The 25101-nt window shown below is 49.1% G+C and overlaps 1 long non-coding RNA gene across 2 annotated transcripts in view; it reads right to left on the bottom strand.

Annotated features, from left to right (window-relative positions):
* Positions 1-24868, bottom strand: part of LOC136579980 (uncharacterized) — a 131075-nt gene extending 106207 nt beyond the window's left edge. Inside the window, exons 1-3 of one of the 2 annotated variants that reach the window (XR_010786937.1) lie at positions 24626-24868; positions 23442-23571; positions 22074-22361 (exon numbers count right to left, since the gene is read on the bottom strand). This is a non-coding gene — a long non-coding RNA (uncharacterized lncRNA). The remainder of the gene's footprint in view (positions 1-22073; positions 22362-23441; positions 23572-24625) is intronic. The other variant, XR_010786938.1, reaches the window with a different exon arrangement.
* Positions 24869-25101: the final 233 nt, after the last annotated feature.

The following is a 25101-nucleotide window of genomic DNA, read 5'->3' as shown; positions in this document are numbered from 1 at the left end:
GTAAGTCCGAGGGAGGAGCGCACAGAGGATTCGGAGGAAGAGCAGCAGGACGATGAGGTGACTGACCCCACCTGGTGTGCAACGCCTACTCAGGACAGGTCTTCAGAGGGGAGGCAAGGGCAGCAGCAGGGCAGGTTGCAAGAGGCAGTGCGGTGGCCAGGGGTGGGGGCAGGGCCAGACCGAATAATCCACCAACTGTTTCCCAAAGCGCACCCTCGCGCCATGCCACCCTGCAGAGGCCGAGTTGCTCTAAGGTCTGGCAGTTTTTCACAGAGACGCCTGACGACCGACGAACAGTGGTGTGCAACCTTTGTCGCGCCAAGATCAGCCGGGGAGCCACCACCAACAGCCTCACCACCACCAGCATGTGCAGACATATGATGGCCAAGCACCCCTCAAGGTGGGACGAAGGCCGTTCACCGCCTCCGGTTTGCACCGCTGCCTCTCCCCCTGTGCCCCAACCTGCCACTGAGATCCAACCCCCCTCTCAGGACACAGGCACTACCGTCTCCTGGCCTGCACCCACACCCTCACCTCCGCTGTCCTCGGCCCCATCCACCAATGTCTCGCACCGCACAGTCCAGCCGTCGCTAGCGCAAGTGTTGGAGCGCAAGCGCAAGTACGCTGCCACGTACCCGCACGCTCAATCGTTAACCGTCCACATAGCCAAATTTATCAGCCTTGAGATGCTGCCGTATAGGGTTGTGGAAACGGAGGCTTTCAAAGCTATGATGGCGGCGGCGGCCCCGCGCTACTCAGTTCCCAGTCGCCACTACTTTTCCCGATGTGCCGTCCCAGGCCTGCACGACCACGTCTCCCACAACATTGTACGCGCCCTCACCAATGCGGTTAGTGGCAAGGTCCACTTAACTACGGACACGTGGACAAGCACAGGCGGGCAGGGCCACTACATCTCCCTGACGGCACATTGGGTGAATTTAGTGGAGGCTGGGACAGAGTCAGAGCCTGGGACCGCTCACGTCCTACCCACCCCCAGAATTGCGGGCCCCAGCTCGGTGGTGGTATGTTCGGCGGTGTATGCTTCCTCCACTAAAGCACCCTCCTCCTCCTCCTCCTCCTCCTCAACCTCTGTCTCGCAATCTAGATGTGTCAGCAGCAGCAGGACGTCGCCAGCAGTCGGTGTCGCGCGGCGTGGCAGCACAGCGGTGGGCAAGCGTCAGCAGGCCGTGCTGAAACTACTCAGCTTAGGAGATAGGAGGCACACGGCCCACGAACTGCTGCAGGGTCTGACAGAGCAGACCGACCGTTGGCTTGCGCCGCTGAGCCTCCAACCGGGCATGGTCGTGTGTGACAACGGCCGTAACCTGGTGGCGGCTCTGCAGCTCGGCAGCCTCACGCACGTGCCATGCCTGGCCCACGTCTTTAATTTGGTGGTTCAGCGCTTTCTGAAAAGCTACCCACGCTTGTCAGACCTGCTCGTAAAGGTGCGCCGGCTCTGCGCACATTTCCGCAAGTCCCACACGGACGCTGCCACCCTACGCACCCTGCAACATCGGTTTAATCTGCCAGTGCACCGACTGCTGTGCGACGCTCCCACACGGTGGAACTCTACGCTCCACATGTTGGCTAGGCTCTATGAGCAGCGTAGAGCTATAGTGGAATACCAACTCCAACATGGGCGGCGCAGTGGGAGTCAGCCTCCTCAATTCTTTTCAGAAGAGTGGGCCTGGTTGGCAGACATCTGCCAGGTCCTTTGAAACTTTGAGCAGTCTACCCAGGTGATGAGCGGCGATGCTGCAATCATTAGCGTCACCATTCCTCTGCTATGCATCTTGAGAAGTTCCCTGCAAACCATAAAGGCAGCCGCTTTGCGCTCGGAAACAGAGCCGGGGGAAGACAGTATGTCGCTGGATAGTCAGAGCACCCTCATGTCTATATCTCAGCGCGTTCAGGAGGAGGAGGAGGAGCATGTGGAGGATGAGGAGGAGGGGGAAGAGACAGCTTGGCCCACTGCTGACGGTACCCATGCTGCTTGCCTGTCATCATTTCAGCGTGTATGGCCTGAGGAGGAGGAGGAGGAGGATCCTGAAAGTGATCTTCCTAGTGCGGACAGCCATGTGTTGCGTACAGGTACCCTGGCACACATGGCTGACTTCATGTTAGGATGCCTTTCTCGTGACCCTCGCGTTACACGCATTCTGGCCACTACGGATTACTGGGTGTACACACTGCTCGACCCACACTATAAGGAGAACCTTCCCACTCTCATTCCCGAAGAGGAAAGGGGTTCGAGAGTGTTGCTATACCACAGGACCCTGGCGGACAAGCTGATGGTAAAATTCCCATCCGACAGCGCTAGTGGCAGAAGGCGCAGTTCCGAGGGCCAGGTAGCAGGGGAGGTGCGGAGATCGAGCAGCATGTACAGCCCAGGCAGTGCAACAGTCTTTAAGGGCCTGGACAGCTTTATGGCTCCCCAGCAAGACTGTGTCACCGCTCCCCAGTCAAGGCTGAGTCGGCGGGAGCACTGCAAAAGGATGGTGAGGGAGTACGTAGCCGATTGCACGACCGTCCTTGGTGACGCCTCTGCCACCTACAACTACTGGGTGTCGAAGCTGGACACGTGGCCTGAACTAGCGCTGTATGCCCTGGAGGTGCTTGCTTGTCCTGCGGCTAGCGTCTTGTCGGAGAGTGTGTTTAGTGCGGCTGGGGGAATCATCACAGATAAGCGTACCCGCCTGTCAACCGACAGTTCCGACAGGCTAAAACTCATCAAGATGAACAAAGCCTGGATTTCCCCAGACTTCTCTTCTCCACCAGCGGACAGCAGCGATACCTAAGCAATACGTAGGCTGCACCCGCGGATGGAAGCATAGTTCTCTCTCACCATCCAAAACGGGGACATTTCTGCTTCATCAATCTGTGTATAATATTCATCATCCTCCTCCTCCTGCTCCTCCTCCTGAAACCTCACGTAATCACGCCGAACGGGCAATTTTTCTTAGGGCCACAAGGCTCACTCATATAATTTTTCTAAACAATTTTTATACGTTTCAATGCTCTTAAAAGCGTTGAAACTTTAACTTGAACCAATTTTTCGTTAAACTGGGCTGCCTCCAGGCCTAGTTACCACTTAAGCCACATTAACCAAAGCGATTAATGGGTTTCACCTGCCCTCTTGGTTGGCCATGGCCAATTTTTTGGATGTACATTAGTACTGTTGATACAGCAATTTTTGTGGGCCCTCGCCTACAGTGTAATCAAATGAATTTTTAGCCCACCTGCATTACAGCTGACGTTACATCCGCTGTGTTGGGCAATGCAATGGGATATATTTATGTACCGCCGATGGCTTCCTGGCACCCACCCATGCTGTGGGTCCACAGGGAATTATAAATGCATCTGTTTCCACATCTAAAGAACCCCAGTCAGACTGGGGCATGCAGTGTGGGCCGAAGCCCACCTGCATTAAGCACGACATTACTACCTCAGCTGTGTTGGGCAATGCAATGGGATATTTTTATGTACCGCCGGTGGGTTCCAGGGAGCCACCCATGCTGTCAGTCCACAGGGACTTCACAATAGGGAGTTGTACCTGCCTGTGTCTATGAATTAAAAACCGCGGTCTGACTGGGGCATGCAGACACCTTGACAGAATGAATAGTGTGTGGCACATAGGTTCCCCATTGCTATGCCCACGTGTGCAGCTCCTGATGGCGGTGGCACAGGATTATATTTCTCATTGCTTCTGTACAGCATTGTGGGCTATCGCCCCGCCCCTTTTTAAGAGGGTCGCTACCTAGCCGTGCCAACCCTCTGCAGTGTGTGCCTGCTTTTCCTCTGGCAGACGCACTTATAAATAGACATGAGTGTGGCGTGGCATGAGGGCAGCTGAAGGCTGGGCAGGGACAGTTTGGTGTGCGCTGTGGACACTGGGTCGTGGGGGGGGGGGGGTTGGTCAGCATGTAACCCAGGAGAACTGGCAGCGGAGTGTCATGCAGGCAGTGATTGTGCTTTGTTGGAGGTAGTGTGGTGCTTAGCTAAGGTATGCATTGCTAATGAGGGCTTTTCAGAAGTAAAAGTTGTTGGGAGGGGCACTCTTGCCGCTATTGTGGCTTAATAGTGGGACCTGGGAACTTGAGATGCAGCCCAACATGTAGCCCCTCGCCTGCCCTATCCGTTGCTGTGTCGTTCCCATCACTTTCTTGAATTGCCCAGATTTTCACACATGAAAACCTTAGCGAGCATCGGCAAAATACAAAAATGCTCGGGTCGCCCATTGACTTCAATGGGGTTCGTTACTCGAAACGAACCCTCGAGCATCGCGAAAATTTTGTCCCGAGTAACGAGCACCCGAGCATTTTGGTGCTCGCTCATCTCTAGTCATTATAATATTGTTGAAATCTATTTAGGATCTCTTTTGGGTCTGTGAGTGTTACTCCCTGGGCTGATTTGACTCTCAGTACGGTCGGGGGCGCAGTTTCCTGCCAGGCCATCCAGGCTAATAGTTTGCTAGATTGGTTTCCCAGTACAAAAAAGGATTGTCGAGTGTAGAAAAGGTTCCTCTGGGCTTTTTCTCTTAGGTATAGTAAGTAATTCCTGCCCGTCTGGAGCCATCTGTCTTTTTTAGTGTCTGTTGGGTCTGCGATAAATTCTCTCTCTAGCAGTTGGCATTCCTCTGCTAATTTTTCTCCTTCTCGTGTGGTGGCTTTTTTATGAAGGAGATTGAGGATCTGAAGCATCCTCTGAGGTAAGACTTGAATGCCTCCCACACTAGTGTCTTGTCTGGGTGTGCTTCATGTGCTTCATAGTAAATTTGAATCTGGTCCGGTATGCGATCGTTAGGGCCGAACAGCGAGAGCCAGAATGGGTGTATTTTAAGTCTTTTGTGTGTAGTCAGACCTGGCTTTTTAAGGGCCATGCAGATTGGTGTGTGATCCAAGATTCCGCGGGGAAGGAATTCCATGGAGCTGATTTTGGGAAATAATGAAGGGGACCCAAATATGTAGTCAATTCGACTAAGTGCGTTGTTGTGGGCTGCGTGGCAGGTGAATTCCTGTGATTGTGGATGGAATATGCGCCACAGATCCAGCCACCCTGTCACTAATATGATAGAAGTCAATCGGGTCACACCGGGGTCTCCCTCCCTCCAAGCACGGTAGGTCAGGCAGGGGTGGGGGAGGCGCAGGCTGTTATTACTTGGGGAGAGGCCATCTTGCCGTTGTTATCTGAGGGGTGTGGGTTGAGTATTTATCTTAGGCAGTAGGGGTTTCTGTTCTGCGTCTCAGGTTCGAACAATGACACGTTATTTCTGGGGCGCTGTTGCTGGCATACATTAAGAGTTTTAGGTATACATTTGCATATTTATACTAGAGTCCCGTCACCTAGAAGAGGGAAGGAAAATGGTTATGTGTACATTACAGTCCTTCTGGTGGACGTCTGGTAGCCAGCCAGTCTTCTGCTTCGGATGGTGAAGTAAAGAAGCGGGTGCGTTCTCCATCCACTACTCGTGGATCCGGGAATATGGATATTGTAGCATTGTCGTATCTCAGGGGGCCTCCTTTTCTTGCAGCTTGCAGGATTATGTCCCTATCGCGGGAATTAAGTAGTTTCGCCAGGAGGGGTCTAGGTGGTGCCCCGGGTATGGGTGGTTTCATGGGCACCCGGTGCGCTCGTTCAATTACAAAGACTTGTGAGAGTCCTGCATTAGGGAGAAGTTCTGGGAGCCATTTCTTCATAAATTCTTCCGGTCTCTGCCCTTCAGCTCGTTCTGGTAGACCCACTATTCGTAAATTATTCCATCGGGAGAGGTTTTCGAGGTCGTCCGCTTTTTGTCTCCAATAGTCGGCTTTTTGCGTGAGGTCTCGTATCGCGGCCGACATTGGGGAAACAGTGTCATCTAGTGTAGAGATTCTGTCTTCTGTATTTGTGACTTGTTCTCTCTGTTTTGAAGGTCTTGCCTTAATAGGCTTACGTCCATTTTTACTTCGTCGATTTTGCCAGTGAGAGTGGCTGTAGACGTCTGTATTGCGGATAGAAGTTGTTCAGACAGCTGTTGTAGAGTTTGGACTGTACCCTCAGGTGATCTTGGGTTAGCATCTTTTGCCGCTGATGTTCCTGCTGTGACGGGTGTAGTGGGCTCGGGGCCAGGGTCTTTACGTGTATCTCCCCTGGCGAACGCTTTTAGTTTGTCAGCTGCAGGGTTCTGCCTGGTAGGGCCCATTGTGATATCTTTGGGTATTTCTCTTTTGGGAGGGGTAGTTCTGCAGAGTGTTGAGGTCCCGGCAGGGGGCCTATAAATGTCTCTGCTCTGTAACACAGCTTCTTTGGGGTATATGCTGTTTGTGCTAGTTGGTGAGTGCACTGCTGTTTAGGGGTTGCTTTGGCCGCCCTTTGGTGGTTATTGTGGCACAGTTAGTGCCCTTTAGTCAGGCATATATTGTTTACTGTATTGTGTGCGTTGCTCTTTTCTCTCCCCTGTCCCCTTTTGGGGTGGTTACTGGCTGTGCTGGTTCTTCTATTTCCGAAGGAGCTTGTATTTATGCACTCCTGGAGGTGGCTTCGGTATAGTGGTGTCAATGAGTATTTCCCTCACAGGTCTGTATGTGTTACTCTGTGTGCTGCTTTCTCTGCTGCTCACTCTCTGCAGCTGCAGGATGGGTTCAGGATTGTGGTTTTAGGCGGCTTGGGTAGGAGCCTCTCCTACATGCGGCCGGTCTGCTCGGCTGCTTGGCCATGCCCCCCCCCCCCCCCACACACACCTGGCAATTTTAATATGATTAAATAAAGGAAGATTACAAATTTTACTCTTCAAGCAAGCGTGGTTTATATTCTTTCCTTGCGTGGAATTTCTCATAAGCCAATCATGAGTTGTCATGATATTGGGGGCGTACATTGGGCATTGATGCATCATGTTCAATTATATCTGTACCGTTATGATATGAATAAACCAGAGGTGTATTAGAGAATGACCAACATGGGCTCAAACTCAAATACATCTGCATGCAACTTCTCATTATAACCAATTTGGAGCAGACCAGAGAACTCAAATTCATGTGGTAATTGCTCGCTTTGCTCTGCACTTTTCAAAACAACATCCTTTCAAAATCCCATAGACGGAAAAATCTATATAATCAAAGCAATGATCAATTGTAGGAGCAGGCAGTAGTCTATGTCACAATCTGTCCCTCTCCAAAATTTATGTTGGTAAAACTATCCAAGAGGTTATTGGATGCCTAAAATTTTGTGGTATCTCACAGATTGGTTGGGGGCCACGAAAAGGAAATTTGGATACTAAATTATTAAAAGAGGAAGCCAGATGGATTTTCCATCTTAAAAGTAAAACCTCAGATAGAAAAAGAGAGTAACAGCAGCACTCCAAGTTGAAAGACACCACTGGTGCAAGGCATCTCTATGCAAAGCCTGGATCCGGGACCTGACTCCAAAGGTCCACCATAAAGTACAGATGAGGAAATAGAAGTCATCACAGGTGAGGCAAGCAGCAGCTACGTATCGACCCTATGCATGGGTCTTACTCAAGCTGCTTGCTTCACCTGTGATGTTATGCACTGAATAAAGAAGCAATCTTTTAACGGATGCTGCCTGGATGACTTCTATTTCCTCATCTGTACTTAAAAGTAAAACCTCTCTGGGATTGAATGAGGGTTTTTCTGGTGTCTTTATCTAGCGCAGGAGATAAATGTAGGAAAAATGTGGTACCGTGTTTCCCCGATAGTAAGACCTACCTCGATTTTCAATGTCATTGAATGGCTGTGATTGATTAATCCAGTGCCAGCTCTTATTGGCTATCAAAGATAAAATATATATAAAAACTATATATATATCTATATATATAAAGACGAAAGCCCTCACTGACTCATTCACTGACTGACTGACTGACTGACTCGCCAAAAGGTCTCGAACTTCCCGATGTCATAGAAACATGAATTTTGGCACAAGCATACATTATCTCCAAAATAGGAAAAGCTAATGGGTCCCAACTCGATTATTCAATTCTATGCGCAAAAGAATTAGCGTCCAAATTTTACGTACGGGATGTATTTTTCTCACTTTCCGGTGTCATAGAAACGGGAAATTTGGCACGAGCATTGATTATGTCATAAATAGGAAAAGCTAATGGGTCCCAATTCGATTATTCAATTCTATGCGCAAAAGAATTAGCATCCAAATTTTACGTACATAATCTAAATCTCTCACTTCCCAAAGTCATCGAAACTTGAAATTTGCCGTAAGCATTGAATATGTCATAAATAGGAAAAGTTAATGGGTCCCAACTCGATTATTCAATTCTAGCGCAAAAGAACTAGCATCCAAATTTTACGTACGGAATCTAATTCTCTTACTTCCCGGTGTCATAGAAACATGAAATTTGGAACTGGCATCGATTATATCATAAATAGGAAAAGTTCATAGGTCCCAACTCCATTATTCAATTCTAGCGCAAAAGAATTAGCGTCCACATTTTACGTACGAAATCTAATTCTCTCACTTCCCGATGTCATAGAAACATGAAATTTGGCACGAGCATTGATTATGTCATAAGTAGGAAAAGTTAATGGGTCCCAACTCGATTATTCAATTCTAAGTGCAAAAGAATTAGCGTCCAAATTTTACGTATGGAATCTAATTCTCTCACTTCCTGATGTCATTTTATATAAAGGAAACGTCGCATGGTTACCTCCACATGGTGTTTCCTGGGTAACGCAGAGAACTATGCAAAATGGTGAACATATGTTTTTCCGGTATCTCTAAAGCAACCACGACTTCATAAGATTTTCTGTGTGAACACCAGATAAACACCAGTAGCAAATTAACTCGGGCGAAGCCGGGTATATCAGCTAGTTTATATATATGACATTAATTTATTCTGAGCTCCTTCTCCTCAATGCTGGGATTTAAGTTAATAAAATGCGGGAGCCGGACTCCGGAGCATGCGTCCTGCGGTCCTGCTCCCCCCTTCACAAGGAGAAGAGCGGAGAGCCCACCAGGCTTTGCGCAGGAGCTGTAAGAGACCCGTCAGAGCTTCATACTCTGAGCCAGTGGAGATCGTTCTGTATGAGCTGCTGCAGGGGAGGACTCCTCCGGTGCTTGTAATGTAGGGGAAGGAAGGACTTTTCCTCCTCTACTTTGGAATGTAGTTGGTGCCAGAGCTAAGTGTTCAGGAGCCTCTGAATTTGTTTATTTGGTGCTACTGCATGGTGAAAACACTCCTTATCCATCGCTAGTGACGATCCTTTGATAAGGATTGCGTTTGTACATCAAGCAGGGGATAAAATTAAAGTTTGATGTGTATAAGGGCCTCATGCCCACGGCCGGGTCGGATTTCAACTGCGAAATCTCACAGCGGAATCAGGCTCGGTGCCCTGGCGGTGACTCCCATTCTCACCTGTCTAGATCTGCCGCGAGTGTCTTGGCCCGTGCCCTTGCACACTGCAGGGCATGTCGCACTGGCGATGACACTGCTGCACGGGAGCTAGTATCGCTGGCTCACCGTGGGATGGCAGGAGGAGACACATGCCTGGTTGCCATAATACTGAGGACGCGATGCGGGGAAACACCCACCGCGTCCCTAGCAACCCAGCGTCGAGGACCGGGGCTCCCCTGCGCCGCACAGCAGCAGCCCGTGTGACAGGACCGTCGGTGAGGGCACGAGGGACCCGCGAACTGCCGATCCTTACACTTTCTTCGTGAAAACTAAAGCTGTCACAGCAGATATTTATCATAGGGTACACGTCGTACCAATCTATAACAGATGGCACCCCAGATGGGACACCAGGTTGTGGCCGTGAGAAAAGTCGCTAGAGACCAGAACCACCCAGACGGACGCAGTGGAGACTGATCACCTCCTAGAGTATGGTGGGACACTTTCTGTTACTTACCAGTATACCTGCCTCCCCGGTTGGTTTTGGTTTCTGTGACTTATACGGCTAGTCGGCGGCCACCAAAGACAGGTTATATTCTTGCCTGGTGTCTGTTAACCCTAAGCCTGTCATACTGAATATCTGCTGCCCGGTTTTATGTTACATGTGTGTTAATGGTTGAAAAAAACTTCCAGGATTAATTAAACCGGCGGTTAAGTCTGCAGGAAAATTAGCGCGGGTATTCTGTGTTAGTGACACTGCGGTGAAGCAAGTCACTGAAGCAGAGTGCTGGATACGCATTGCGGTCAAGCGAGAGTGGGAACATCCTTAATAACGAGTATCCTCCACAGCCTCCTATTACTGGTATTGTCTAATGTATGACATGTCATACGTGTTTTACTGGGCTTATGTTGGTATAAATGAGGGTGGCTGGCGTCTAGTTAAAACTTAGAGACCAGGATTTGAGGTTAAATTGCTAGATTGCCACCCCATTACGCCATATTCGCCTGAGGTCCTGGTTTTCTGCCTTAACGTCTATTACCCAGTTGAAGAGAGGGTGGGATTGTCTCTGAGAGAGATAGAGGAGCAGGCAGTAGCAAGTGGGCACAGTATGGAGAGGTGTCTGTGCCACCAGGATCAGCCAGAGGGCTGTGAGAGAACGGAACAGGAAAGGGTTAAGTGGTTGGGGTTCCAGTTGGGTATACCACAGGAACACTAAGGAGAGATGGCACGAGGCAGTCTAAGCCTCAGGAAGGCATTTTAGCATGTGATCTGGTGGCGACAAGGGACGATGATGTTACAAGAAAATGAGTAAGTTATTGAAGGTGTGCGGATTCCCGTACACTGCGGGGGAAAGTTTATAAGCAGAGGAATGGCGGAAAACCATAAGGGACAGAAGTTAAAGTAAGATAGTTGGAGTTACAATATGGTGTTTGTTTCAGGTGCTTTTGAGTTAAAGACAAAGGAAGGCCAGCCCTTCTTCACCATCTGAGGGCACCACCTTGGCCGTGTCACAGATGATGTATTTTGATACGTGTCAAGTATGTAGTATTCCTGGACCGGCCGGTCACCATCGTCCAGTCAGGCCACGATTTTGGTGCCCATTTCAGTGCCAGCCATGGTCCAGCGGCCATTTTAGCATCTGCTGTAACAGTACCTTCGGCCCAGGGGTCATCTCTTAGCTCCGCAGCAGAAATGAGCTGGCTTCTCATCTCCCATCAATGTACCTTTTACCTGGCATCCCAATTTCTGCACTGCAATGATGGGTGCCTTTTCTGAATTTTGCATAGGAATATTCAAATTCCCTCCATCCCACCTGCAAACACCTTTCCCCTGATTATCTGACCTGCAGTCTGTGTTTAGCACCCCCCCCCCTCCCAATAGTTTTTTTTAGCGTTGTGCTTAAATTTCCCACATATGTAGTTGTTGCTGGAAAAGACTTTTTCACTCCACAAGGGGGGAAATGGGGGAGAAAGGGAGACCCTTCCTAGTCTGTGCCCCCCTATGACATGCAGCAAGTTCATGCAGAATCTGTGGACAACTATGTGGCAATTAACCACCGTACTGTTTGTCCTGTATGTTTTGATATCCTAACACTGATCATTGCTGTACATGATGATTAATATACATACAGTGCAAGAGTGTGATTGTGTCACCTATGGATATATAGGAATAGATAAATGGTTAATGCAAGATGAGGAGAGTTGTAGAACTTCTGTAACCTTTTCTTTGTAGGATGCAGTTGCAGCTGAACTAGCGACCCTCTGCGTCCCCTGTCTGCTTCTGTCCAGCACTGAGAGAGTTACTCAGCTTTCTTCTTCTGAGCTCACCTGACTGGTTCATTAGTCATTACCTCTATTTAAGCTGAACTGATGCACTTTAATTGATGTGTGTTTATCACACTCTGTGCTGTGCCTGTTTCAGGCATATCTGTATGTCCCCTGCTGTGCATCCTACTGCCTGAACTGTCCTATGCTTCTGTGACTCTGGGGGTCTACTGTAGGCTTTCTGCTGCCCGTTCCTTCTGGTCCTGGGTTGCACCCCTTTAGGCCGCCTGCACACGGGCAGAAATCCCGCGGCGGGATTTCCAGCGGGATTTCCGCCACTGAAAGCCTGCATAGGAGTGCATTACAATACGCACTCCTATGCAGACGGCCGCGCGAAATCTCACGCGGCAAACAAACCGCGGCATGTCCTATTTTTGTGCGGGGCTCACTGTGGAGACGCTATATATATAATAGGCCTCCCCTGCTCCAGACTCTACCCCCTCCAATCCATCCTGAATGTAGCAGCCGCTTCCTGTCCAGCCGCTACTCGGACGCCTCTGCCCTGTGCCACTGCACTGGCTGCCTGTCAAATACAGAATTCAATTTAAACTCACTGCCTTCATCCACAAAGCCCTCCACAGCACCCCCCCCCCCTACCCCCCCAACACACACACATTGCTTCCCTTATCTCAATCCACTACCTAGCCCGCGCCCTCCGCTCTGCTAACAAAATCAGACAAAGTGCCCCGCTCATTCCCGCCTCCAAGACTTCTCCAGAGCAGCACCTGTCCTCTGGAACGCGCTGCCAAAAAATATTCGGACAATCACTGACACACTAAGCTTTAGGCGTGCTCTAAAAACGCACCTCTTCAGGAAAGCATACCATATCTACTAAACCAAACCCCTCTGTACTCCGCCTGATAACATGATCGCTGTCCTAGTGACGGCAACCCTGCTAGCTGTAATCAACCGCCCCCTGCAGTGATAGCAATTCAGCCACTATACAGTCTGACCATTGTCTGTGTGTTTAGCACCCCACACTCTCCACCCCACCATACCGTGCCCATCTCCAGCCCCTTTACCTTCTGTATCACCCCACTATTTGCAGTATGTACGCTCGTTGGAGCAGGACCCTCACCCCTACCGTCTTCATCAATTGATTACTTCATGTAACTGTGCTCCTGTTTTCATTTCCCCTGTCTTGTAAGCGCTGCGAAATATGTTGGCGTTCTATAAATGCAGATTATTATTATTATGCCTAAATAAGTTGTCTGAATTGTCCAACTCAGTGGGGTGAGCAACGAAAACTCAACGGCCACAGGATCCACTGCCGGCAGGTGGGTCTTGTCCCAATTAACCTTGATGCCATAGTGCATGCCAAATGCGTTGAATATAGCCAACGCTGAGTCAAGAGAAGACTCCGGGTCCTGGAAAAAGAGGAGAGTGTCATCTGCATAAAGTGCTATGCGCTCTTCATAATTGCTCAGTTTAAACCCCTTTAACCCCTGTATCATGAGAGGCTCTATGGCAAGGGCAAACAAGGTGGGGGACAGAGGGCAGCCCTGTCTTTTACCCTGATCCAGGGTAAACTGGGCAGAAACATGGATATTGGTTTTAAAATTGGCCACCGGGGAGTCATACAGGATCCCAACCCACTTGATAAAGGTTCGCTCAAACCGCCGCATCACTGCCCACAGGTCTTTTACTCTACTAAGTCAAAGGCCTTTTCTTGGTGTATAAACACCAAGGCACGCTTCCCACAGTTAGTGTGCCCATACGACAGATGGTTGAAAAGTCACCTCAGGTTCATGTCTGTGCTTTTGCCAGGCATGAAGCCAGACAGGTTAGCATATGTGACCTCCCCAAAAACTGACTCCAAGGGACCAAGAGTTCCGCATTCTTTTTATATCACTCCCCAGGGAGCCCGTCTATGTATGGTGATTTCCTGTTGGGGAACGACTTAATGGCTTCTGTTATGTCCTCTATGCTCAGGGCTCCATCCAGGTAGGTGGCACTATTGCGGCTCAACGTAGGGAAGGGGACATCATTGAGATAAGCCAGTAGCTGTGCATCAGAGCAGTTTAGTTTGGAGGTATATAGATTCCTATAGAATTGGGCAAATGCTTGGTTAATTAGTTTAGGGTCATTTATTAGGGCACTCGTGTTATCCTGCACCGCTGTAATTGGTGGTAGTGACTGATCCTCTGTGGCCAAGCAGGCCAGCAAGTGGTCATTTTTGTCTCCCTGATCGAAAACCTGGTGACTGGAATAAACAAGCTTCTTTTTTGTATACTCAATAAGCAGCAGTTTATATTTCTGTCGCAAGTCATTAAAAGCTAAGGTAGTTTCCGGGGAAGGATCTTCTCTGTGTCTGGCCTCTGCTGAGTGAAGATGGCACTCCAGATCCAATCGGGCAGCCTGCAGGGACCTTCTATGTTCAGCTATGGTAGAGGCAAAGGACCCCCGGGTAAAAGCCTTAAATGAGTCCCATACCAACAACTCAGAGACCGTCCCCTCACTGACCCACCAGTACATCCCGGCCTCCTGCTCTACATATTCATGTACCTCACCCTGCTCCAGCCACAGCAAGCTTAGCCTCCACATAGGGTGAAAACCATCAACTACAAGGTCGAGGACCAATTGGAGTGGGAAATGATCTGATATGCCTCTGGGCAAGTAGGATATATAACGCACTATAGGGAGACAGTCCAGAGAGCCAAAACACAGATCAATACTGGAGAAGGCATTATACGTCGGGGTGTGACATGAGTAGGCAGTGTCGTGAGGATGCCGCACATGCCATATTTCCTGTAATAGGTAGGAATTGGCCAATGTAGACAACCAAGTCGGTACTGAGGCAGCTGGAGTGAGACAGCCCCGCACCGAATCCTAGATCAGGTTAAAATCCCCCATAATTACTCAAATGACTCAAAGAGAACCACCTGTGCAATAACCTCGTAAGAATCTCAATATTAGCAGGCGGTCGTAAATAAACATTAATTTTCATGAGGAGGCGGCAGCGGACGGTGCCCTGGAGAATCAAGAAACTGCCCCCAGGGTCAATATGTATTTGCCTGAAAACAAAGTGAGCCGACTTAGCCACCAATATGCTGACCCCTCGAGTGTAGTTAGAATAAGTCGCGTGGTATGCAAAACCTATAGTTTGCCACTTAAGCGCCAATGTCCTCGAGCCCTGGAGATGCGTGTCCTGGAGCAGTATTATATGGGGGAGTGAAATTTGAGGAAATTAACGACTAGTGCTCTTTTAAATTTAGAGTTCAGGCCCCTGACATTCCAAGAGACCAGTTTGAGATGCATACTAACCATTACTGTAGAGCTGGACATTATTCCCAGAGATCACCCGCACAACATCCAAAAAAAATCATGTCAAGAACAAATAATAGTACAGCAAACAGGAATCAGCTCATGCTTACCAACCCTAACCAACCCCCCCCCCCCCATCACCCCCTATGCATCCCCCCGAACTCAGGACAGGTTTAGATCCCATACCTCACAACTTTGTAAGGGGCATGGGGTCAACCCCAAGAGAGCCAACAAAAGAACGAAGATAGAAAGAACAACAGCAGTCATGGGCATAGATTCTCCCCGTGAGGGAACAGAGACAGAATCATGTGATTGCGGGCTACTCCACCGTAAGTTATACAAGCCCCATGTGACCTGTGTATGCTATGTAGAAGGGTTCCTCAGAGGGATCCCCCAACCACAGGCCCAAGGGAGAAGACCATCCAAGGAGGATTACTGGTTCCAATCCAACCAGGCCTCCAGAAAATTAAGTACGAGCAGCAATATTACCCGCAGCCCACAACATCTCACAGCAATGTTATTGTCAGCGGCCGGCCTAAAAACCTAATGAAGAAGGATAGCAGGGGGAAAAGGAAACGGGAATGGTGCAGAGAATAGAGGAAGAAAAGAAAAAGGAAAGAGGAAGAAAGAGAATAAAAGGGGCGGGGGGAGTAGTTGAGAAACCACCCTCAGCAACTGCAATGCAAAAACATTGGCTGGCCAGCCACAGCAAAAACTTTTTTAGATGTCTCAAGACATAATTCAATTTTGTTCAAGACAGTTTAGGACATCCCCTGGAGTCTTGAAGAAATAGGAGTGATTATCCCTGATCCCCTTCAGCCTAGCGGGGTATAACATGGCGTAAACAATCTGTTTTGAATGCAGCATTTTCTTTGCTTCTGTGAATTTTTGCCGCCTCTGCTGCACCTCTAAGGAAAAATCCGGAAAAATACAAATTGTTTGCCCTCCAACCTTCAGTGGATCTCTCTCACAATTCAGTGCCAGGATTTTGTCCCTGTCCCTGTAATTAAGCAGCTTGGCTATGAAAGGGGGGGCCTCCAGGTGGCGGACCTCTAGATGGGATGCGGTGAGCTCTTCCAACGGCTATAGAGAGTTTGGACCATGCGTCTGCTTGAGGAGTGATTCCAGGAAGTCCCGGGGATCTCTACCCTCGGCACCCTTCGGCAGTCCCATGAATGTGAGGTTGCATTGGTACAGGCGATTCTCCATTTCATCTACTTTCCTCTGCTGCGCTGTGAAGCTGGAGTTGAGGGTCTGCCCCAGGTCCAAAAGTGGGGTAACGGTGTCTTTTAGGTTAGAGACTCGCGTCCCGACCTCTGTCGTGCCTTCCCTCAGCATTTGGACATCTGCAGGCAGCAGACTGAAGTCTGACTGCAAGGCATCAATTTTCTCTCTGAGGGCAGAGCGGGATTCTGTAATTGCTTTTAGCACGTCGGCGATGGTCGGGCCGAATGCAGGAGGTGAAACTTGTGCGGTCCCCTCAGAGGATGCGCCTTGCAGGCTGCAGGGCTCGTTAGATCGGGAGTCTATCGAGGTGCTGGGTCGGGCGTACTGCTGCAGCTTGCTAGTTATTTTAGCTTGTTTATTAGGCACCATCTCGCTGGAAGGTAACAGTAGGAGATATCCGCAGGCTCGAGATATCCGCAGTGTCACAGGGGGGATTAATATGCAGTTTAAGCGTTAATGCATAGCTGTTGGGGTGCAGTCATAGTGTAGTAATGTCCATGCACCGCTGCCGCACCACCACCAGGTGGCAGCCCAAGAGACAGTTTATGTGAAACGGTCCTTGTGATTTATGAGCTTGGAAAGCCACTAGTACAGATGGAGCCGTGTGCCTGTGTCCTTCAACACTCCACAGTCCCTGGATCAGCAGACAAGGAGTGAGATACACAGGGGGACAAGTAGCTGCACCTCTCTGCTCTGGGGTATTGGGCTTCTCTTGGGGGAACTCTATGGAGGGTGTTCCTCCTCTCCCTCGCTGCTCCTCCACTGCCTCTCTTCTCCAGTGTGCCCCCTCTTCTCCCCCTCAACTCCTCCTGGGGATACTGACTAGGGATTATCACTCCCTGTCTCCCCTCTCCAAGATTGCCTCCGTTGGGGGGTTGGGTGACTCCTAAATATGCCTGCTAGCCTGGGATGGTGTCTGCCTGGCAGGGAGTTCTACACTGCCCCCCCACACAGTCCAGCGATCTTCAGTCCCGTTACACTAGCAGGGTCAGGTAACAGGGACCTGCAGGCTAGGCAATGTCAAGCCAGTAGTCCACCAGAAGCTGCCGCCGATGGCGGCAGTGTCACTCGCCCAGCCCGCAGTAGTGGAGGGCAGGCAGGCTCTGCAACCCCGCAGATGCCTTCAATACAGCCCCCACTCCGATCCGCCAAGTGGGAGAGGTCCCAGACGGGTACTTCCATCCGTCGGCGCCTGGCACTCAAGCACAAGGTTCTTCAGGCCTTCGAAGCCCCACAGGATATCCTCTGTGGAGGAGACCTTAAAAGGTCTCTAGATGTTCTCCCAGGGCCCAGGGCCAGCCTCCAGGAGACTACTAGATTAACCAGCAGCACTCACTCTCAACCTAAATCCGGAGGGATTCTGCAGTTATTTGTGGATGCTAATAGGATCCTTGCTGGAGCGGCTACAGGCAGTACGTTCCTTAGTTTACCATCTATTGATGTTTTACAAAGAAAATGGGAATTAGAGTAGATAAAGGAGATTTCTTTGTCTTTACACATGGTCACCCTCAGTGAGTAATGTGTCCATTTAAAACCTACAAACACTCTCATCAAACAATAAATGGGAAGGCTTTCCCTAAATATGTAACAAACGAGGGAGAGGCCCTACCTACTACGGCAGACTAGTCGCGTCGATAGATAGGAGCTGAAGAGATGAACTAAACGGGCACACAGGATGTGACACTGTATTGACACACCAAACACAGAACAGGACTAGAGAAATGGAAAATGTCTGGCAACCAGCACAGACATATCAAACACGTCGCTATTCACACCAAACATACAACAAACACATAACACAGGAAACCCCACCCAGAGCTCACATGCAAGCAGCTGAAATACCACAGCAAGTCTCAGTGTCCTCATACCAGGGACACAGACAGTCAGCCACTGTGCCGAGATAGGGAACTGTGTCAGTGATCCACAACTGACACCCAGATGAGACATCAGACGTTTGGAGGCCACACCTGTCAGGGGAAGGGAAGAGGGGTACTGCATATGATACAGACAAGGACTACACGTGTCCAAACCATCTTTAGGGAAGTAGAGAGACACAGACAGACAAGCAGGCAAACACAGCTCAGAGTGGGCACAAGACAGTGAAGTCCAAGCAGTAAAATGACCAGCATCCACTACTGAGAGATGCTGGTCTTTGTATGCTGCAGAGTAAAGGGGCTTGGCTGCTGGGGAATACAACACCCAGCCAGCTCAATTAACCCTCACCACCTGTGGACTGTGCTGCTAGAAACCCTAGTACTACAGGTCCAAGCAGCACAACATAACAGAGGCCTTTTGCAATAAATTTGAGATGATTATAAATAAATTCTCATTTGACATCATTCCTTTAAATGGGGAATTTCTCCAAATTGAAATACAGGCATGCAAAGATCGGATTGGTGTTATAGAGAGGCAGCTGATTGAAACATCTAAACAACAAGTATGAGATGTTTTTCAGAAATAAGTCATCATCCCTACCCCAATATAAAGAGGACCTTGAAACCTGAAAAACTTGAAAAACCAAGAGATCTAAATGGTTTTGGGACATGGAGGACTATAGAAACAACCGTGCCTTCAGCTGGCAGAATACAGGTACAAGTGTTATGGGAGCTCAGAACATAAGCTCTAATAGACGTCGACAAAGAAGGAGAGCACCTAGACAACGAATGAGATTTGGTGTTACATCCTCAAGATCTAACTGCCTCGATGAGTGTTTGAGAACTGGTGAATCAAGTGGCTCTTTTTTGGGACAAAGATTCACATCCAGGGCAAAGAGGGACAAGGCCCCAGATATGGAAAGAGAAGAGGTGGCAAGAAGCATGGGCGATCCAGGAAGAAGCCAACTCCAGATGGCAACGAGGTCCATGAGCAGGTTTCTGCCACCAATACACAAGATGTAGACTTGGTGGTAAATATTTCATCTATTTCATCGAGAGACTTAACTGATGCAGAGATTTCCATTCTTGCTAAGGGACTCTCTTTCTGCCCACTTAAACAATTGAATAGGTTTGAATTAGATCTAGACCTGAAGCAATTTTTCAGGCATCTGAGGCTTAAATATTTTGTTTCAGGGAACGCTGATGGGCGTGTGGCTCTTGGTGCGCAGTCCGACACACGTGAGCGCTTTTCCTTGGTTGGAGTCGGACTGCGCAGCAGGCGTCAGTTTGTGTCCCCTACTGCCAATCATGTGATTGAAGCATATATAGATCTTGTGCTGAAGGATGTAGAGGTGTGCACTAAGACTAAGCCTCTGCTGCATCTCTTCTTGCACCAGCCTCTGAAATTCTTCAGTCTGAGCTTCCAGCCCCACCAGGAGTCTCTTCACCTGCTCAGAGTTGCTTGCACTCTGTCACCATCAGTGACTTTTACTTGTAGCTCTTGAAGCTGCATCTCTATTGTATTTTTCTTGCATTCAAATTCATGTTTGTCTTCCAACAACACCTTCACCTTTTCGGTCAACTCAATACACTTTTCAATGTTTCTTCCACTTTTTCAGTTTGCTCCAACTGCTTGGACAGTTCTCCCATAACTAGAGGATGACTCCATTCCAGCTCCTGGATCTGGGTTGCATGTAGTTCAGCTTTCTTATCCAAGCTCATCTGTAGCTGGGACACCAGTCTCTCATGCAGTGCTTCCTGGTTTTCCTTGTAACCCAGTCTGTCTTTCAAGATCTCTGCTTGCTTCTCTGCCTGACTGCAAGCAGCTTTTTCTATTTCCAGCTTTTCCTTAAGCTGACTTATTTGGGACTCCAATTCACCATTTTCTTTGCTAACTGCATTTTCAATCCTGCAACTTGATTCTGCAAACCTGTAGCTTGATTCCCGCCCCATTCAAAGCAATGGGAGAGCAGTGCAATCTCCCGCTACTGCTGTAACAGCTCTGACAGGAGATTCCTTTACCTCCACAGCATGTCCCCTCATCACTGAACACTGTGACATCAGTGTCCAGTAATGAGGGGGACATGCTGGGGAGATGAAGTAATTTCCTGCTACAGCTGTCACAGCAGTAACAGGAGATTGCAATCTCCATTTTTACTTTCAATGGGAGAGGATCACGATCCTCTGCCATTGAAAGTAATTAAATGTGAAAATAACACAAAACATGCTCTCAAAGTGGTCCGCCACAGTGCCCCCACCCCACAGTGCCCACACACAGTGTCCCCCCACACTGTTTCCCCCCCATAATGCCCCCCCCTCCACAGTGCCCACACATGGTGCCCCACCCACAGTGCTCCCCCCATAGAGCCCCTCCATAGTGCCCCCCCAAAGTGCCCCCCTCCATAGTGCCCCTGCACAGTGCCCCCCTCCATAGAGCCCCCCACAAGTATACTGACAGCAGCCCCCACCCCTCCTACACACAAGTACAGTGACACCTATATATAGATAACACAGGACCCACCATTCACAATAGACACAGCTCACCTCCTCCCCTCTCTGCACAAGAAGGAATTTACCGTGTGTGATACATTACTGTGACAGCCCCCCCACCCACCTCTTGGTGTGACAAATTACTGTCACAGCCCCCCTCCGCCCCACGTGACACACAACTGTGACAACACCCCCTGTTCCCCCAGATACAAGTCTATGTGACAGAACCCCCACCCCAGCGACAAGTCTATGTGACAGCACCCCATGGTGACAAGTCTATGTGGCAGCACCCCATGGCAACAAGTCTATGTGACAGCATACCCATCCCCGGTGACAAGTCTATGTGAAAGCACCCCACAATGACAAGTCTATGTGACAGCACCCCCACCCCAGCGACAAATCTATGTGACAGCACCCCACAGTGACAAGTCTATGTGACAGCACCCCCACTCCCAGTGACAAGTCAATGTGACAGCACCCCCACCCCCAGTGACAAGTCTATGTAACAGCACCCCCACCCCCAGTGACAATTCTATATGACAGCACCCCACAGTGACAAGTCTATGACAGCACCCCCACCCCCAGTGACAAGTCTATGTAACAGAACCCCCCTCCCACCAAGTGTCATGTGACAACACTAACACCCAACCCTTCCTCAGCAAGTGTTATGTGACAGCGGATCCCCCTACCACCGTGGGACCAGTGACAGCCTGGCATCCCCTCCTACAGGACAAGTGACAGCTGGGCGCCCGCACCCAACCCCCCTCCCCAAAAATCAGTGACAGCTCGGCGCCCGCGCCCCTCTCCCCCAAGAACCAGTGATAGCCCGTTACCTGCAACCCCCTGCAAGACCAGTGACAGTACAGCACACGCACCCCCCCCCCCCCCCCGCAAGACAAGTGACAGCCCAATGCCTGCACCCCACTCTAAGAACCAGTGACAGCCCGGCGCCCGCTCCCCCCCAAGACCAGTTACAGCACGGTGCCCACACCCCCGCCTTCCAGGAGGACAAGTGACATTGACTATTGTGGCAGGATGCGAGTCACTGTTTATTAACAGTGCTCACTTTCTAGACAGAATCATGAGAAGCTTTTCAGAGGGGTCACAATCGTATCTTAAAGATACAAGTGACTTTCTCAGAAAACTAAATGAGTGCATTGCCTCTGAGTCTATGTGCCTTGTAACATGTGATGCAGTGAGTTTATACACATCTATTACTCACACAAGGGGTCTGTCAGCGGTATCACGGTATCTTGAGAGGTCCAGTTTTTCGGTGGGGTGCCCTGTCGCTGTTGGAGTACATCCTTGTGAACAATTATTTTGTGTTTGCGGGGGTGTACTACCGACAGCAGCAGGGCACTGCTATGGGATCTAATATGGCGCCCACCTACGCCAATACCTACATGCGTGCCTGTGAGGAGGATTACGTCTATTGGTCTGTCCACTGGAAACACGTTGCTTGCTGGCACCGGTACATAGACGATGTGTTTGTCTTGTGGAAAGGCACCGATCTTGAATTATCTGAATTTAACACCTTTCTGAATGGGACATACCTGGAATTAGGTTCACCATGGCGTCATCTGGGAGTCCATCCAGTTTTCAGATGTACCAGTGTCGATCGTCAACTCTTTGTTTAAAATGGATTAATGTACGAAAGCTACTGATCGTAATTCTTTATTGGTCTATAGTAGCAGCCATCCAAGGAAAATGTTGGATTCTCTTCCATGGTCACAAATGTTGCAGGTTCGCCGTATTACAAATATAGTCGATGGTCGATACTCATCTTGAGATGTGCACAAAATGTATGAATAGAGGAGATCCCTTCAGTTGCTAAAAGACACCTGTACAAAGGTGAAGGGGATAACAGAAGCAGAATTATTGACTATTAAAACTCAAACCCCCAGAGAAGCAGGAATTCCTTTTATTTCAATTTTCGGCCCAGAGAGTGGTAGGGTCAGGAAAATCATTCGAAAACATTGGCCGATTATTGGTAAGTGTTGTGATGTGGTTCTGGAATTTACTAGACCCCCCATGATGGCTTATAGGAGGAGTCAAAATCTAAGGCACAGATTGGTATGTCCCCTGGTGCAGCATACATTATTGCCTACGAAGAAGGCAATTTTGCCTGTATGGCATGTTCCTGCTGTGGCAATGTCGTGAAGGGCGATCATTTCAGACACCCACTTGCAGGGAAAAAATATTATCTCAAAGAGAGATTTACTTGTGCGACTTCTTTTGTGGTTCACCTTCTTACATTCCTGTGCAGCTTAGGCTATGTTGGGGAGACCAGCATGGAGGCAGTCAATCACAAAAGTATGTTACATACAAGTAAAGTAGAATTACCTGTTCCAAAACACTTCTGGGAATTTAAACATTCTGTTAGCCAATTAAAGTTTAGAATTACAGATTGCACCTTACATAATACGTACCTTGTCTCCTGTTGTTGTTGACATCGGGGGGGTCATCTCCCGGCAGGCGCTGTTCTTCTGCTTCTTCCTCCACGAGCCGCGCCGCTCCAGGATCGCGCGCATGCGCAGTGGAGAGGTGCCCTCTGACAGGAGTCAGGACGGGCCGCGTCTCCACTGCGCACGCACAGAATCTCGGAGTTCAGTCAGGACGGACGGGCCGCCCACAGCAAGCACTGCTTGTGACGTGCTTGCTGTGGGCGGCCCATCCGTTCAACTCGGAAGTGGCTGACGGACGGAGAAGAGCAGGAAGCGGTCATTTTGACCGCTCCTGCTCTGCTTCTACAAGCCACAGAAGAAGATGCCAGACGGAGGGGACATGTCTGGTGATCGGTCCTGGCCAGGCAAGGTGGGTACAATTTTTTTTTTAGTGTCAGAACCCCTTTAAGATCAGTGTATTCAGCTGTATTATAAATGTGACTATTGGCTGATTCTGTATTTGAATATCATACATACCATGTATTGAGGTGATGGCGCTATGCTTGACAAAGACCTGGTAACAACAGAGGTCGAAACGTTGCAGCCATGAATTGGAGGGAGCAATAAAATATTTTTTGCATCACTGTGCTGCCGCGGACTTTTCATTCTTTAATGAAGAGAGCAGAGAGAGCAAGTACAGTCTTTCAAGGTCTAGTGCAGAGGTACTCAATTATTTGTCTGTCATGCCCGCATGTCCTGAAGTCTGGGACCACCAGTGGAGGTACTCTACAGTCATTGTTCTTACTCAAGCATCCTGAAGTCTGGGTCCCGCTGAGTAGAGGTAAGAGTCTTTATTTAGTCAAGCACAGGTGGCCTGAAACATGGGTCTGCCGTGTAGAGGTACTCTAGTTTCTTTAATTCCTGCACTATTCAAACCTGTCATTTGTGCTTTGTATTGCTGAAGTTAAAGTTTTCAAGTAAAAGTTATTCCAGGGTCCTGACCGTTCCCAGGGACCTGAGGTACTATACTACTGTCTGTGGCTTTTTTATTTCCCCGACGATGTTTATGCCGGGGATTACCGGAGTGGTGGCGTCACCCGTGACAACCCCTGTTCCTCAGTTTATTGGCCATTCTCATGTCGGGGGTGTCTGGAAAAGGCCCAGCGCTGCCCTGGCCTTGGCTGTGTGCATCCCTCCGGGAGGGAGCGTGGTAAGTGCTGCCATGACAAGCCAGCATCTTGCCCCCCCAGTTCCTCAGCACATGCCATGTCAAGGCCTTAAACAATGCAGAAGGATATGACAAGGTATAGTTGTCCACACCTCCCCCACATTAACCAATTATAGGCACTGACACTGGTCTCCAGACTAAACCAATGAATATCAGCTGGTGCACAGATTCCACAAAGTGAGGGAGCTCACACCCTGGGAAAAGCCCACACTAATGAAGACATTTTCATTTACCATAAAACATGATAATGGTGATACGACATATGTTATATCCTGGTGCATTATTTAAGGCCTTGATTTGCAATGTGATGCCATGCTATGGGTAAGGCTGCGTGACAGCTTGTTTTTTATTCCTCTGCACGTAGGAATTCTTAATATATTTTCAATAAATGAGTAAATAAATGTGAAGTCTCAGCAGCACACCAAGTCACTACACAAGTAGGGGAGACGTATGCAGCAGTCAAAAAGCTTGAAGCTAAGGAGTGCACGCTTACCAATAGAACCGGACTTTCAGGGTCCCGTCAAATGCCAGGTAAGTTGAAAGATGTAAGCAGCGCTCTATGGAACTTTTTCAAGAAATCCTTAAATAGTCTTCATATGGTAAAAAATCCAAATGACATCTTTATTGTTAAAAGGACTCCATGCATTTGGTGGAGCTTGCAACGTTTCGTCCTTCACAGAGGACTTTTTCAAGCAGCTTCCAGCTATCTACAGTGGCCTATGAGGCTCAGATGAACAGGGAGTGGAGAGAGGTGAGTAACGACTGATTTGTTATTTCAACGCATGGGGAAACCAGGTGAAAGGAATTTCCTTAACTTGGACAGCCTCTTTAATGCTATGCACACACCTTTGGAACATCAGTCAGTTTACAGTTTATCCTGGCCAGGGGTAAGTAGCTCCACAAATGCTATTTGTAGAGAGCGCCCCCTCCTAAACAACTCAGTCCTTCATAATCTTTGTTCAAGCAAAT

This window comes from Eleutherodactylus coqui, chromosome 10, assembly GCF_035609145.1.
Source record: "Eleutherodactylus coqui strain aEleCoq1 chromosome 10, aEleCoq1.hap1, whole genome shotgun sequence".
Lineage (NCBI taxonomy): Eukaryota > Metazoa > Chordata > Amphibia > Anura > Eleutherodactylidae > Eleutherodactylus > Eleutherodactylus coqui.
The sequence above is the reverse complement of the archived record's forward strand: the minus strand, read 5'-3'. Positions and strand labels throughout refer to the sequence as shown.